Consider the following 17,517-nt stretch of genomic DNA (forward strand, 5'->3'; position numbering starts at 1 on the left):
GTTGAATACCCCAAAATCGGGGTGGATTAAAAATTTTGTATTTGATAACTGGTTTGAGACACATTTTCTACCGTACGCCAACAAAAACGAAGGTAGAAAGATCTTGATAGGCGACATCATATCAGTACATATTTCAATAAAGACATTAGCACTTGCAAGGTATAATAATGTTCGTTTAATATTTTTCCCTCCAAACTCTACCCACTTACTGCAACATCTGGATATGGGGTATGTTGCCAGTCTTAAAACATATTGGCGCCAAATTGTAACCCAGTGGAGAGCGACCAAGGGAGGAAGAAAGACAGTAGCTATGTCAAAATCAGTATTTGCCAACTCCTCAAAGCAACCTTAGATCTCGGAAAGGACACTGCAGCTCGTAATCTCAAAAAGGGGTTTAAGGCTTCAGGAATTTATCCCACTGACAGAAACAAGGCATTGCTAAAACTTAAGTTGTATGCTCGACCAATGGATGAAATAAATGAAGACATTGGAAAAGAATTTAAATTATACGTAAAAAAGATTCGTGAAATTGATTTATAAAACGTTACGAGGACAAAAAAATTCTGTCTTCCAATGACTGCTGGCAAATTGTTTCAGTCGAAGAAGTAAACCAGTATTATCAAAACAGGAGTTCAACTACTAGCCATACTAGAAAATCTACACCAAGAGGTAGACCGAACCCACAAGATGTAATAAAACCAAAAGGTGGACTAAAAACACGAGGTGGACCAAAAATACGAGGAGGTGATAGATCGCAAGGATCTATTACGATCAACAGAACTGTTGAAGAAGCAGAATACACACCTGCAGTTGAGGATAATATGCAAAAAAATGAAGACGTTGACGAGGTAAATAAAGAACAGATGTTGGATTATGGAGATCTGCACGGTCAGCAAATTTTGGAAGAAACCAATATGACTGAAATTATATTCGAGGACTCAATTGGCTACAATTTAGACATTGACAATATGCCAGCAGAAAGGACAGAACAGGATCAAATCGTCAGTAATGAAGATGAACACATAGTAAGTAGAATGAAGAAAAATAAAGTTAAAAATTGCAGTGAAGTAAACAAAGAACGCAAGACAGAACAGAACAAACTGGAAAATCAGCAGAAAAGGACTTCGTACTCCCCTCAATCATTTTCCTTGGGTGAAATTCAAAGCAAGAAGGATCTGTCAGAAGCTATTAATTTTAAAAATCAAGAAATATCTTCAGATTGTGTTATTTTTGTACTTTCAATGTTTCTAAGCATTCATTAGGTATAAAATATAAGAAGTGCATAAGAATATTTCATTTGAGGTGCATTGAAAAAAACAAACTTCACAAATCAAATTCCAATATGTTTATTTGTGCCACTTGTTTAAAGAAACTGTGATCCACCTATCGAGTAAAAAATTTAACATTTCTGTTGATAACCTAACGAAGAATCATTATTTAGTATTGTTTTGTAGGACTTTAGTTTCCTAATAAATATTTTTAAATTAGTTTTAGAGTACATATTGTTGAATCAACCCATGAACAGTCATATAAAACAGATTGGTAACCAGGCCTGGGCTAAACACTCTTGCAAAGTTGTCCTGATAATTCAAAACACCAAATATATAGGATTTTCCTTATAAATGTAGATATGGTTCAAAGTTACACCCATAGCGGGTATAACTTTGAACCATGCCAAAAAATTTTTTTTCTTGATTATACTTGCTACTGTTGTAATTTTTTAAGCTTGTTAGACATTATCGAACTATATATAGTCATAATATAATATAAAAGGACAACTAACGAGGTCAGTGTAAAAATAAATCAAGAAAATATTTAAAAAGTGGATCAAAGTTACTCCGAATGACTGTACTTACTTGTATGAATTTAAACTTCATCAAACAGTTTTTTTTTCAGCTTCATTATAAAAATCATAATCACCAAAGAAAGATTAAGACAAACATTTATTTAATGTTTATTTGTTTGTAGATTTATTAAAGTTACATATTTATAGACTGTATATCAACAATGCATAAACAATTTATACATCATTAATACCAACGTGCAGACAAATTTCAAGTATTACTCACTTTTATTAAAATAGGAGTTTATATTTTCAAGAAACCCAAATGTCTGGTGACGTTTTATAGAATCGAAAGTAATTAAAATCACACAGCAACAGCGTCGCTACTGCAACTGCCGAGCTTAGAATGCCTTCCAAACTTCCCAAGTAAATCTAAAAGTTTCATCTCCTGTTTAGGAACTGATTTCCTATGAGAACACTATTCCAAAATAAGTCGATTTCGAGCTCTACGCAAACTTAGTAATTGATGTTATGTAAAGTAGTTGTTGAATTCTATACAGGACGTCTTAAACCATTCTGGAAAGTTCATTCAAGAAAACTATTCAAAGAAGTAGAAATGTTTGTAATGAATTGTACTCCTTTGAAGACAGTCTAAAATACATGTTTATTTGTATGTAAACATGTTTGAGATTGTGAAAAATTTTGTTAAGTTTACTAGTTTGTTTCTCCTTTATTGCTGTACATGGTACAGTTGTATAAAATAAATGATTTTATATAGAAAAGTAAACTTAGCTGATCATAACAAGTTACAGCTATTATTAAAACATTGAATTATTTTTTTTTATATATTGAATAAACTTAGAAAACATGTTTGATAATGTGAAAATTATTGTATATTTTATTTATTTAATTCTTTAAGTTCTTTATTGCTGTAATCAGATATAATAAATGCTTTCAAATACAGACAAAAGAGATGAACGAACTAATAAAAACGAATCACGTTCAGAAGGAAACATGAGCAGACTACTTTTGATCCCCCTATTTGCTAAAGGTGACGATAATGAACCACCAATATCAGAGATGACGACAAACGAAGAAATAAATATTGAGGAGAAAGAGGTAAAGGAAGCATTAAGAAAATTAAAAAATAAAAAATCACCAGGAGAGGACTCCTAAACGAACTCCTAAAGTACGGAGGACCAGAAATGACCAAACAATTATTAAAACTAATCCAAAAAATAATAGAACATAACAGAATTTCTCAAGAATGGAGATCAAGCATCTCAATATCTCTCTTCAAAAAGGGAGACAAATCGGACCCGGAAAATTACAGAGAAATTAACTTATTAAACACTAAACACTAAACATTAAAATTAACATCATCATCATCCTTTTGACTTTACAACCCTGTATGGGTCCTAGCCTCCGAAGAATTTTTTTCCAGTCGTCCCTATCCATCACCTTTCTCCGCCAAGCACGTATTTCCATATTTCTCATATCTTGATCAATGTTATCTAGGAATCTTGTTCTGGGTCTTCCTCTTCTCTTTTGACCAATAGGTCTATCAAGGACCGTTTTTCTAGTTGGGTCGGTTTGCTCCATCCGCATTATATGGCCTACCCACCTCAGACGTCTTATCTTAATGTGTTTTACGATATATGGTTCCTGGTATATTCTGTAGAGTTCGAAGTTGTATCGTCTTCTCCAGACACCATTTTCATTTACCGCTTCATAGATTCGCCTTAGTATTTTTCTTTCGAAACATCCTAACATGTTTTCATTGCTTTTTGTTAAAGTCCAGGTTTCTGAACCGTATGTTAGGACTGGGCGTATTATTGTTTTGTAGCGTTTTATTTTTGTAATGCTTGATATAACTGTAGATTTAAAAAGGAGACTAAGCCCAAAATAGCATCTATTAGCCGTGCAAATTCTGCGGTTTATCTCTGCGGTGGTGTCATTTTCAGTATTGACGAGCGTTACCAGGTATACAAATTCGTTAACTGATTCGATGACGTCGTTTTCTATAACAGGTGGCCGTAGTATATGTCGCGTACCTATTTTTATGTATTTCATTTTATTGGTGTTTATTATTAAACCCATTTTTGTAGCTGCTTCCTTTAGTGTTACGTACGCCTCTCGTGCTGCGTTTTGCGTTCTCCCAACAATATTGATATCATCAGCATATGCTAGGATTTGCACAGATTTGTTATATATTGAACCTGTAGTTGTGATTTGTGACGTACGTATTACTTTTTCCAGAGCTAGATTATATAGTATACAGGAGAGTGGGTCTCCCTGACGTAGCCCGTTATTTGTTTTAAAAGGTTCAGAGAGTTCCCCCTGGATTCGTACTCTGCATTCAACTTTTTCTAGGGTTAGTTTGGTTAGACTTACCAACTTATTTGATACTCCTAGGTCTATCATTGCTCTAAACAATTCTCTTCTATTTACAGAGTCGTAGGCTGCCTTGTAGTCTATAAATATGTGGTGCGTGTCTACACTGTATTCCAATGTTTTCTCTAGAATTTGTCTCAGGGTTGAAATCTGATAAATTGTTGATTTACAACATCTGAAACCAACCTGGTATTGTCCTATTATTCGCTCTGCATATGGTGCCATACGATGACATAGTAAGTTGGAGAATATTTTATACGCTGCATTTAGGAGCGTAATTCCTCGATGGTTAGAGCATTCGAAGATATCTCCCTTTTTGTGTATGGTGCAAAGTATTCCAATATTCCAATCACTGGGAAGGGACTTCTGTATCCATATTTCTTTTCTAAGCTGCTGTAGCGCTACTATGATATTGTGGCCACCTTCTTTATATACTTCCGCTGGGAGATTATCTATTCCGGGTGGTTTATTTCTGGCTAGTTTGTTTACAGCGTCTTTAACTTTCAGGATCGTTGGTGGATCCTCCTGCCTCTCGTCTGCTCCGCTTACCTCGCAGCTTTCGTCTTCCGGGGTTTCCTCTTCTTCCTCTACATTAAGTATCTGGTTAAAATATTCCGTCAATCGGTTTAAATTCGGTCGATCGGTCTAAAATTAACAACCAAAGTGATAACACAAAAACTGACTGAAATTATAACACTAGCAGAAGACCAATAAGGTTTTAGGTCAGGAAGATAATGCACCGACGCTATATTTATAATGAGGCAAGTGCAGATGAACTCATTAGAGTACAATAAACCAGCATACCTATGTTTCGTGGACCTTAAGAAGACATTTGATCGAGTCAAAAAAAGGATTTTATTCGTTTATTGTACGCAAGAGAGAGACCTCTAGGAATAACTAAAACGATTAAAAATATTTACCAAAACAACACAATACAAGTAAAAGTAAAAGAAGAACTAACTGACCCTATTGAACCTGGCATTGGCATAAAACAGGGAGATTCTCTCTTGTTCAACCTCGTTATGAGTGAAATAATAAAAAAAGGAAATGAAAAAGAGTGAAGATGATTTACAACGTATGTTGCACCAATTTAATATAACCATCAGAAAATTTAACATATTAACTTTCCCAAAAAAGACAAATTGCATTGTTGACAAACAGTAAATTTACTAAGATTTAAATTGAAACTGGAAGGACAGATAATAGAACAAGTGATGAAGTTTAAATATTTAGGCATCACATTATTTAGCTACAAAAAGCTCGAAACACAAGTGGAGGATCAAGTGAATGGAGCTAACAGGCAGAATTTACAAAGCAGTCATCAGACCAATAATGACATACGCGGCAGAAACTCGATCTGACACAGAGGAGAGGACAAAAGGGATGTTATAAATAGCAGGGATTAAAACGCTTAGACAAATTGATAGTAAAACACTATGGGATAGAGCTAGAAGTTCAAATGTACGAAGTAGATGCAAGATGGAGAGCATTTAGAACTGGGTAAGAAATAGAAGAGTAGAATGGAACGATCATATAAGCCGAATGACAACAAATAAAGTAGTAAAGACTGTAAGAGACGGTCCCCAATAGGAAGACGATCAACCTCGTACACGATGGAACGACAACTCACTGAAAGCAAGTCAAAAATAGACAGAGAGCACATTTAAAAACAGTCGGGTCTACATAAAAAAAAGAAGAAAAAGAATATATAATAAACCTGGTCATCAAATATTAGAAATATTTTCTCAAATACAAATGAGAAAGCAATCTATAGTTTGAAATACATGAAGATCATTACATTAATTTTGTCATGTCAAAATTCTACTGACACTAAAATTTTGTAAAAACAATGAGAATATGTGTAACAAATTACATTATCACCCACTTTATTTTAAAAATAAACCAATACATTTTTTAATATAAAGTGCATTTTTTCATGCCATTAAAAACTATTTATATAGGTATCTGAATATACTGAATATACTAAATACATCTTCAAGAAAAAATCAAAATTGTCAGAAAAGCTTTAAAATGTTGCAAAATAAACTTGGTCCATACTAAACGATCTTCAAAATAAAACTAACACAGCTCAAACATTTTCCTTTCCAAACACTAAAAATCTAAATGAATACTTCGTTAATGTAAGTAAAAATATAACAACAGCTATTTTTCCCAACAATGATAACGACAGCCTACCATAATATTTATCATTTTCTTGTCCATTGCGTTCGTTTTGTTGTTTGTGAGGACTGTTTTACGAAAACTTATATTAGTAAAAAATTCATGGAAGTTACAGCAGAAAAAAAAATGTTCTCAAATATTAGGAGAATGACATTAGATCAACGACGATATCATGAAAATTGGAACAAGGTATTATATGTTGAGAAAATGACGGCAAGATATCATTCCCTTATCATCAATACCCTTATCTGGAAGTCACTAGTCAGTCATCGAGGAAATATTTACCTTCACATTACACACTTAATGCTTATAAATATAGGAAAATACATTTTACAGCTTGAACATCAGTATAAAGAAACCTATAAAAGATACAAGCGGCACATGTGACAAATTAAAAATGAAAATTAATATGTGCAAGAATGAGGATGAAATAATACAACTAAAAGAAGAGTTAAACGAACACCATTTACAAGCTGATCAAGGATATAAATGTAAAGAAGAAGATAAATTTTCCACTAAAGATCATGCTAAAATGTAAACTATTACTTTTGATCTCCAACAATGTCTGCCAATACCAGAGCTCCAAAGAGGTGAGTCGTTTTACAAGAGGCAATTTTGGACTTTTAATCTTACAGTTCACGACTGTGACAACTCACAAGCTCACTGTTATTTATGGAATAAATCTTAGCAAAATGGGGCAGAAATTAAATTAAATAAGTTTTTGCCTATATTAATACTAACAAAAGATTCAGATCCTAAAGTTGAACACCTAATAATGTATTCAGACTGCTGTCCGGCCAGAATAAAAACAGTTTTATAACAGCAGGTTGTTTAACGGCTATACAATGCTCTGGAAATTTAAAAATTATTGACCATTAGTTTTTAATACCAGGCCATACACATATGGAGTGCGATACAAAACATAGTAAAATTTAGTAGTCAAATAGAACATCCACATGATTGGGCTCAACTAATTTGGCAAGTTGGGAGAAAACATCAATTTTTAGTTAGAGAAATGCAGCACTCTGCGTTTCTTAATTTTGGTGATTTTGACACAGAAGAACCTTTTAAAACCATAGATTTAGGAAATAGGGGGAAAGTGGCTACAAATTTATTACTTAAGGAGGCCTATAACTAGCCTATGCCTATAACGATAGAAAAGAAAAAGCACCTGATGGACTTCGTGAATAACTGTGGGACTTTTACAAAAATCTACCCACAGATAAAGACTTAGCTGATTTACTCCCGGATTCATCAACTTGATTAATACGATTAAAAGTTTGAAGTATCTCTTAGCTAAATTTGTATGCATAGGTATTTGGTGTTTAATGTTTTTAGTATGTACTTATATACACCTAACTCTCACTAATGGCTCCACGTGCCATACCCTGGGCAACTGCATTGGTCTGCAGGCTAAACTAAGTGAGGGTAGCCAGCTATGACGAAAAACCACCGAGCGATTGCCGGTATAAGCAATCCCCCACCTACTGGCCAACGGCTTCGGGTGGACGAGCTGGTTAATGGAAGGGCACTCCTTTGTCCTGAGATCGAGAAATCGGTCTCAAAGGCGGATGAACAAGGAAGATGGTCAACGACATAGGGCTACAGAAGGCCACGGGAATCCACTGTAGTAAAGGCTCACAAGAGCATCCCTAGTACAATTATCATGGCTAGCAAAAACCAAATGTTTAACCTTACTGATCATGGACCGCGGAAACCAAGATCCGGCAGGGGAAGTAAATCACAAGTAAGCCACAGGGCTTCCCAGGTCGTAAGCCAGCGAAATCCCTGTGATGTAAATAATGGAACACTTTTAAAAAATATCACAAGAGGAAATATGATAATTGCAACATGGAACGTACAAAGCTTACTACAATCAGGTAAAGTAGATAATACTGCGACAGAAATGGAAAAATTAAATATCAAAATTCTGGGAATAAGCGATGTACAATGGCCAGGGTCTGGAAAACAACGAACTAGAAACGGAGCTATATATTATAGTGGATATTCTGATAGAACAAACCGATATGGTGTGGCCATAAATAATGGTAAGCAAGGAAATAGATAAATCCGTACTTGATTTCACCCCGCTTTTGAATCGCATTATAATGCTACAAATTAACACCAATATGGGAAAAATGAATGTGCAAGTATATGCACCAACGGTGACAAGATGGAACAAGAAATAGAAGATTTCTACGAGCAATTGGAAACAATAATAAAACCAACAAAAAAACGTGAAGTTCTGATACTAATGAGTGACTTCAATGCCAAAGTGGGTAGAGGAAGTGTGGAGAGTTGTGTTGGAATGTATGGATTGGGTGAGCGAAATGAGCGTGGTGAAAAACTCATTCAGATGTGCCAAACAGAAGAACTGGTAGTTATGAATACAATGTTTAAATTACCAAATCGCCGGCTCTACACGTGGAAAGCTCCTGGAGACAACAAAGATAGAATTATAAGAAATCAGATAAATTGCATCTTGATAAGGAACAGGTACAAGAACTCTATTACCGTAGTGAAGACTTACCCTGGAGCAGATGTAAACTCGGACCACAACCCAGTAGTAGCAAATATGAATGTAAGATTGAGAAAACCATTAATGAAAGGATCTAGACCACAAATATATATTGATAAACTAAGAAAACCAAATACATACCAAGAAACTCGAAATAAAATTAATCAGAGTATCCAAGAAATAAAACAACAACATAAGAACACTACAGATATTGAAACAAAATGGAAGAATATAAAGAACACAATAGAGACTGTGGGACGGTCCAAAAGCTCCAAACAAGAATGGATTACACAAGAAATTCTCGAAAAGATGGTCGAAAGAAGAATACATAAAAACAAAAATAAAATTAAATATCAAGAAATTAATAAACAAATAAAACAGAAAATAAAACAAGCTACGGAAACATGGATGTCCATTAAATGTAAAGAAATTGAGGAATGTGAGGCAATGTATGACACTTTCAACACCCATAAGAAGGTTAAAGAAATGATTTCAGGAAATCGTAACAAACCAATCGGGATATTAACAAATGCAGATGGTACCACTATAACTGAAACGCAAGACAAATTACGTAGATGGAAAGAATACATTGAACACCTATTTTATAACCAAAAATAGGAACAATTAGAAGTTGACGGAGAAATCACGGGACCAGAAATAATGAAAGAAGAAGTTATTTATGCCATAAAACACACAAAAGGTAGAAAAGCTCCAGGACCTGATAATATTCCAATTGAAATATTGAAGATAATTGATAAAGATAATATTGATGACTATTGATGAAAAAGGTCTACCCTTTTTAACTCCATATACAAGACGGGACACATACCCAAAGAATGGCTTCTCCCAACTTTTGTAACGATTCCAAAAATCACGAATGCTAAAGATTGCAATGACTATCGGACAATTGCATTATTGAGCCACACATTGAAAACCTTCCTTAAAATCATACATAACAGAATCCACATGAAATTAGAACAAGAAATAAGTGATTCAGAGATGGGTTTTAGAAAGGGTCTAGGAACTAGAGAAGCATTATTCGTGACAAGTCAATGTCCTGACACAACGATGTCTGGATATGAATCAGGACATATATGCTTGCTTCATAGACTTTAAAAAAGCTTTTGACAGAGTTCAACATGAAAAGCTTTTAAGTATTCTTAACACCAAAAACATAGATAGTAGAGATCTACAAATTATATCGAATCTGTATCAAAATCAGAAAGCAAGAATAAGGGTCGAAGGAAAACTGACAGAGGAAGTAAGTATACATAAAGGAGTTCGACAAGAGTGCATACTTTCACCACTCTTATTCAACGTCTACTGTGAAGTGATATTTCAAGAAGCTTTATTGGATATTGTGGAAGGTATTTTGGTCAACTGAAATAGCATTAATAATATTGATATGCGGACGATATGGTCATATTTGCAAGTGACATGGAAGATCTACAGTACATAATACAACATGTATACAATGCATGTGAAAGGTACAGACTGCAAATGAATCTCAAGAAAACGAAATCAATGATATTCTCAAAAAAAACCACAAAATGTAGATAACCTGATCATCAATAATACAACGATAGAAAGAGTAACAACATATAAATATTTAGGAATGTGGCTAACCGAAGATGGAGATCAAACAAAAGAAATCAGATTTAGAATAGAAATGGCAAGAAACACGTTCATAAAATTAAAGAACTTATTTTGCAACCGTAACCTTAATCTAGAGATCCGCACAAGAATGCTACGTTGTTACGTTTTTTTCTACTTTACTATACGGCATGGAAGCTTGGACAATAAAACAGTCTGAAATCAAAAAATTAAACTCCTTTGAGATGTGGTGCTACAGGAGAATCCACAGAATATCGTGGACTGAAAAAGTAACTAATATAGAGGTGTTACAAAGAATGAAGAAAGAATGTGAAGTAATAAAAACTGTTAAAATTAGAAATATTCAATATCTGGGTCATATAATGAGAGGCGAGAAGTACGTATTACTTAGATTAATTATGCAAGGGAAGATACAAGGGAAGAGAAACCCAGGACGACGCAAAATATCCTGGCTAAGAAATTTGAGAGAGTGGTTCGGTTGCAGCTCATTAGAATTATTTCGAAGCGCGGCCAATAAAATTAAATTAGCGATGATGATTTCCAACCTCCGATAGGAGAAGGAACCTGAAGAAGAAGTATGTACTTAAATATATGTTGCACTTAAGTAAGGTTGTATTAACGTAATAAAATTTTCGATTCTTCTGTGTTATCATGATTATGTTCAATTACAAAGGGAGTAAGTCATATGCTTATTTGTGAAAAATTAGGTAAATCAACTAAATATCGCTTTTAACATATTTTGTTTCCGAATACTCAGCAAAAAATTTAATCCATTTAGGAAAAGTACATGTAAAAAAAAATTCAAGTAGATTATGATTCTTAACAACTGTAAAAAAAACCATTTTTTTGTAAAAACAAAGTATATTGAACTAATTTCTATAATATATCCTAGAAAAGACCTATTTCATTGTATACATTGTTTACAAAGGTATCAACAATGCCGTGTCTAAAGTTGGGATTAAATACGGAAATTCTAAAACACTACCAAGCAGTAGACGAGTCGGTCTCGGGTTTCCTTAATTATTGGGAATTGTTTGACAGAAACAAACTTAATTAGGAAGTGGCCTAAAAGAGAGACGAAACAAAAACAACGAAAAGAAAAGTTTGCATGAGACCCTATAAATAGAACCGGAAAGGCCGTCCTGGCAACGAGAATGAAGCATATTTCCGAGTAAACAAATTTAAAATAGTTTTTTAGTAATTTTAATTTAAATTAGACATTGACAGTATATCATTCGAACGACTAAATACCGCTCTGTGAATCAGTGTAAAAATTGGCTGTTTATCGCAGTAAATACCAGTTTTTAAAACTATTTAACCATTAAAAAGTAATTAGTAATTCTTGTGTAGAGTTTTTAACATGAAGACCTGTAATATTATTCGGTAAGAAATTGTTTATTAATACTTTTCTAACCAAAACATTCAGCTATGTTGACATTTTTGTCACATTTGACATAAGCCAGTCCTATCAAGGACTGGTTTGGTCATGATACTATATAGTATCATGATACTATAACTAACAAGGTATGGTCATTTGCCATTTTAATTTTAATCGACTTTGCGCATGACATCATGGGAAGACAAAGCCAGGGGACTTGTGTGGATCCTATTTTAACGATGCATCATATGGCAACGTTGTTCCATTACTGTAATGAACAACTTCGAAACTTAAACAATTAACGGTAAGTATGCCTCGATGCCATATCTTGCACTAAGAAGTCATAACAAGTTACTTTCTGTGAAAACGTGGTTTGAAAATTAATTAGTAATTTGTAAAATTAATTAAAGAAATATATGAATCTTCGAGATATAAAAGACCGGTAAAATGTAAATAATTTGAAATATAAGGAAAAGCAGGTCATACTTCAGACTTTATGAATATCATTTAGACATTTATTTTACAATCTTCGTGATTTTTCTCTTGCAGATATTAAAATTATCTTTAAAATTTTTATTTAGAATTAGTATTTAAAAATACATTTTACATATAAAAAAAGTAATTTTACATCTTCGCAACATTTACATATTTTACAGCTTCTATTAGGTTTTTTTAAATAATTTTTAGTTATTTTTAATTTGTTGCCATTATAACTACTAAAAATATGTTCCAGTTCACTACATTTAGTTACAAATTCCAGTGTTGGTTTGAGTAAACCACCCTCAGAAACGTGGTTTACCCAAGTATTATATCCAAGTATTTCTTTGTTTTTTGTAACTTAAATGAAATGAAACCGGCTAAATTTTCTAATCCATCCCATTTCAGGTCTTCGAATTAATAAAATCTTGATGACTGTCAATTAAATCTCCAGGGTTAATTTCTGTATCACAACTAGGAGTGTTTAGCGAGGAAAAGATCTCTTCAGTGACAATTTCATAATTAATTATACTATTAGTAGTAATATTCCATTATAGTTTTTTTTAAACAGTAGTCAGCTTCTGTAAAATGTTTTGATCATATTCTCACGGTTTCTACATTAAATTTGTCTCGCTGAAAACACTTGAAGACCCATACTTTACGTATTTGTTTGTCTCTAGGAAACACAAAAAAAAACGACACTTCGAAAAAGATTTACTTTTTATTATAATTGTTTAAACAACCCACCACTGCGCAATACATTATGGCAACCAAATAATTAGTCTTCTTTATAAAGTAGCGACAGATAGTCGAGAGGAAGTTGCGTACGATATATAAATTAGGTGATATTAACACAGTAAACTGAATGTTTTCACCACCAAATTTATATACCAATATAATATACAAAGTCTTTACTACATCAATGAATAAATAAAAATCTCATTCACTACGTTTTGAAGCACACAGGATAGCAACAGATAGAGCATTTAATTTGGCATCATTAAAGTTGTCTCGGGTTTACGTCACAGGTGTGCGAGAGAGATGCAAGAACATGCGCGTTGACTTATCTTGTTAGTCATAGTATCACGATATAGTATCATGGGTTTGGCGAAGTATTAGCCAGGCAACCAGTAATACAGATATGCGCTACAATTACTGCCTATTAGTCGAAACTTTATTACAAGAAAACCAAAAATAGTTACTTTTGACTACATGAGTAACAACTTAAATCAATGTTCTCCTACAGTTAGCAACACCATGTCTGGAAACAACATCATCAGTAATAATCTAAATTCATATGCAACTGCTACTATATCAAAACCCAAACCGAAATATCCCAAAAAAGATCAAGCCATATAAATACATGCTGAACCAAACTTATTACTACTCGACTACGTCAAAGCCATAGGTAACATTGTTACCCCCACAAACATATGCTTCGCCTCAAGAATTTCCAATAATCGGATATGCATCTACTTAATAAATCCTGAACTTGTCGAACATATTTTAACAGAATACTTTACGATTACAATCAACTCTGTAGAACTACCCGTAAGAAGACTGGTTACCCCAGCCAAAAGACTAATAATCTCCAACGTCTGTCCATCAATACCTCATAAAATGATAGAAAAACACCTTCAAGATCTAGTTCTTCAAATTGCTTCACCAGTGTTATATATTAAAGCTGGAATCCCCGGTGATGAATTTACGCATATTAAGAGCTTCAGAAGACAGGTATACGTTACTTCAACCACAAATAGCCTCGAAATTGAAACTTAATTAATAATTCCATTCGACAATAATTTGTATATAATATTTCTCTCCACCGACAAAATGGCATGTTTTCTATGCAAAAAACATGGATATACAGCAAATAACTGTCAAAATCCCCCTAGCAATCCTCTCCCAAATAAACAAACGTCCCCAACTGAACCCATTCCTGCAACCAAAATATCAAACAATATGGCACCACCAAATTACGGTTCCCAGTCAACAGATAAAAACTGGCCATATATCCACCACTTCTATTGCCGCAAACAATGAATTTCTTCCTCCTGCCACTGGTCAGAAACGAATTCGTTCTGACTTCAACGATTCTACCTCCTAAGAAATAAACATATCTACTAACTTACCCATCAAAGACATAAAAATGCCTTCAACCGATGCAAACGTGCATAAAACTAAAAAATCCAAGAAAGTCGCACCCGATCAATCTAAATTAACCGCCTCCTCTGTTCTCACAATCAATAATCTTTATCAAGAAAATCTAAACTTATTCTCTTTCATTAAATTGAAAATTTTCTTGCCTTTCTGGAAAACTGATTCGGCAGTAATAACACTCTTCAAGAAGTACAGCAGTTCACTCAAAATGTTCGGTCACTACTCGACGACATGTTTAGAATATACTCTTTACTGGAAGATAGAAAAATCAAGAATAGATTTACAAGAGTTTCTAAGAAAATTAAACAGCAACTTAATATAGACAGTTCAGAAATTGGAAGCACAACATCGCAATCTACCTCAAAAATGATGAAGATTATCTAACCGACTCTTCTCTAACCTCTCAACGTTCCCAATGTTAAATATATTTTACTTTCACGTTAGTGCAGTGGAATTGCGGTGGGTTTTATCCTCGCTTAGAACGTTTACAACAATTAATCAATAATAAAAAAGCAGAATCATCTGCCTTCAAGAAACCAATTTCAAGGAAACACATAGACGTGATCTTAAAAATTTTGAAGGTTACCATTTCCTTCGGACTACGTATACAAGAACAAGTGGAGGAACATCTATCTTTGTGTCTAATGATTTATTTTCTATACAATATATCCTAACTACCAATTTAGAAGCTATAGCAATAACTGTCTGGTGTCCCGACCAAATAACCATATGCAGTACATATATTCCACCTAATTCCAACTTAGAAGAAACAGAGTTTTTTTTCTTGAAAGAAATTCAGTTGTTCTACAGAATATAACCACTTGTTTTCCATGTATTTTACCTTTAACTTATATATATATATATATATATATATATACAAGGATTTTCACAGTTTTCACTGTATTCCTTCACTCAACCATTTTCTCCAATTTTTCCTGTTTAGCCAGTCCCCTTCCTGTAGGTTTCTTCTACTCATTGCTTCGTCCACTTCATCTCTGAAAGATCTTCGGGGTCTGCCTCTCTTTCTTCTTTATATCGGGCTCCACTCTGTTATTCTATTTATCCACCGATTTTGGTCTGCTCTTTTGACATGTCCGTACCAGGTTAACCTCTTGTGTTCGATGTAGTCTATTATGTCGGAGTTCATTCCCATTCTCCTCTTATTCTCCATGTTATTTATTCTATCTCTTCTTGTTACTCTGCAGCTTCTCCTTAGGAATTCCATCTCTGTTGCTCTTATTTTGTTTTTGGTTTTCTTATTTATTGTCCAATTTTCACACCCATAAGTGAGGATACTTCTTGTCATGGTATTATATATTTTTTTCTTTGTTTTCATGCTGATGTTCTTATCCCATAGTACCGGGTTCAATTTTCGTATGCAGTCTCTTGTTTGTCCTAGTCTATTTTTTATATCTTCCTCCTTTGTTAATTTGTTTGATATTATGAAGCCTAAATACTTATACTTGTCTGTTCCTTTGATTTGTTTACCTTCGTCTATTTCCAGCTGTTTTATTTCTGTATTCTCCGTTGTTAGGTATTCAGTTTTCTTTAGGTTTATTTCCATTCCATTCTTTGTAGATTCCTGCTCCAGTTTTCTCATCATAAAACTGAGATCATCCTCGTCTTGTGCGATCACTATTTGGTCGTCGGCAAAACTTAGCGTATATAGATATTCGTTCCTTACTGGTATACCCATTCCTTCGCACTTTCTTTTCCATGGTTTCAGGGTTTTTTTCAGCAATATTTTGAACAGGGTGGGGGATGTGGAGCAACCCTGTAGTAGTCCCTTTGTCGTCTTAAATGGACTGCATATTCTATTGCCCGTTTTGATAGCTACTTCGTTATTTTTGTAGAGTGCTTTTACCGCGTTTATTAATCTTCGTGGAACTTCGATGTCTTCCATTGCTTCCCATAGCTTGGTTCTAGGTATTGAGTCATATGCCTTCTTAAGATCAACAAAAGCCAGATGGACGGATCTATTTTTGGCCATTCTTTTTTCTATAAGTTGTTCGACCGTCTAAATGTGATCTAAGCATGCTTTCCCCGCTGTGAAACCTGAATGGTTTTCTCCGATTTTATTTTGTATACATATTTCTAATTTTTCCTTTATGGTCTTTCCATACAGTCTGCCTGTAGACGATATAATGGTAATTCCCCGATAGTTTTCGCAGTTTTTTCTATTTCCTTTCTTATATATTGATGTCATATATGCTTGGGTCCATTCTGCCGGTAAGTCTTCTCCATTTACTTACTTAAAGGAGGAGACTTACCTTTAACTTATAACTTAGTGATAAAACTGTAGTATTATTTAGTCATAGGTTCTAAGCTTATAGATTAACTGTAGCAATTAGTAACATGTGCTTTTTGTAATTATTGTACACAATATGGTTTGTGTCAATGGTCTTTGCAGCAGAGACACATTAATTTAAATTAAAAAAAAATTAAATTGTAAAACCTTTAATTTATACTAAATAATTTATGTGCCCTAGGATGTACATACATTGTATGGAAATATAGAAAAACTAGGTGGGGAGCATGTTTACATCTTGTTTACATAAATGTATTTTTCCCCATAGGTTATTAGTATACGTCTTAACAAAGAAAATAAGCTCCAGCCTTAGAAATTAGCTCATTTTTCAAAAAATCTTATAAAAAATCAAATTTCGCAAGAACTATTTAACCGATCTAGCCCATTTTTTGTACAGAATTCAAACACGACAAGACCCTCAAGTTTAGAAACATTTAAACAAATTTTAATAAATAATAAAAAAGTTATTACCAATATTCAAAGCGATTTTGTTGTTAATTTTGCAATAATTTTTTGTTTATTAACCGACTTTATTTTAGCATATCTTATTTTGTGTATCTACTTTTTCTGAAACCGTCACAAATCTCTGAATAGACAAGTGTTTAAGTTAGGAGCAAAATAATGAATTTGACGTTTTCATTGTTTATTTAAAGAGATAAGAGTCCTTGTGTAGGAAGAGATTTATGAGAATCCTTGTGTAGTAT

The 17,517-nt window shown here is 33.6% G+C and overlaps 1 protein-coding gene across 2 annotated transcripts in view; it reads right to left on the reverse strand.

Annotated features, from left to right (window-relative positions):
- Positions 1–17,517, reverse strand: part of Ten-a (Teneurin-a transmembrane protein) — a 621,367-nt gene that overhangs the window by 131,440 nt on the left and 472,410 nt on the right. The gene's annotated exons all lie outside the window — the stretch shown is intronic.

The sequence above is a fragment of the Diabrotica undecimpunctata genome, chromosome 6, assembly GCF_040954645.1.
Source record: "Diabrotica undecimpunctata isolate CICGRU chromosome 6, icDiaUnde3, whole genome shotgun sequence".
NCBI lineage: Eukaryota > Metazoa > Arthropoda > Insecta > Coleoptera > Chrysomelidae > Diabrotica > Diabrotica undecimpunctata.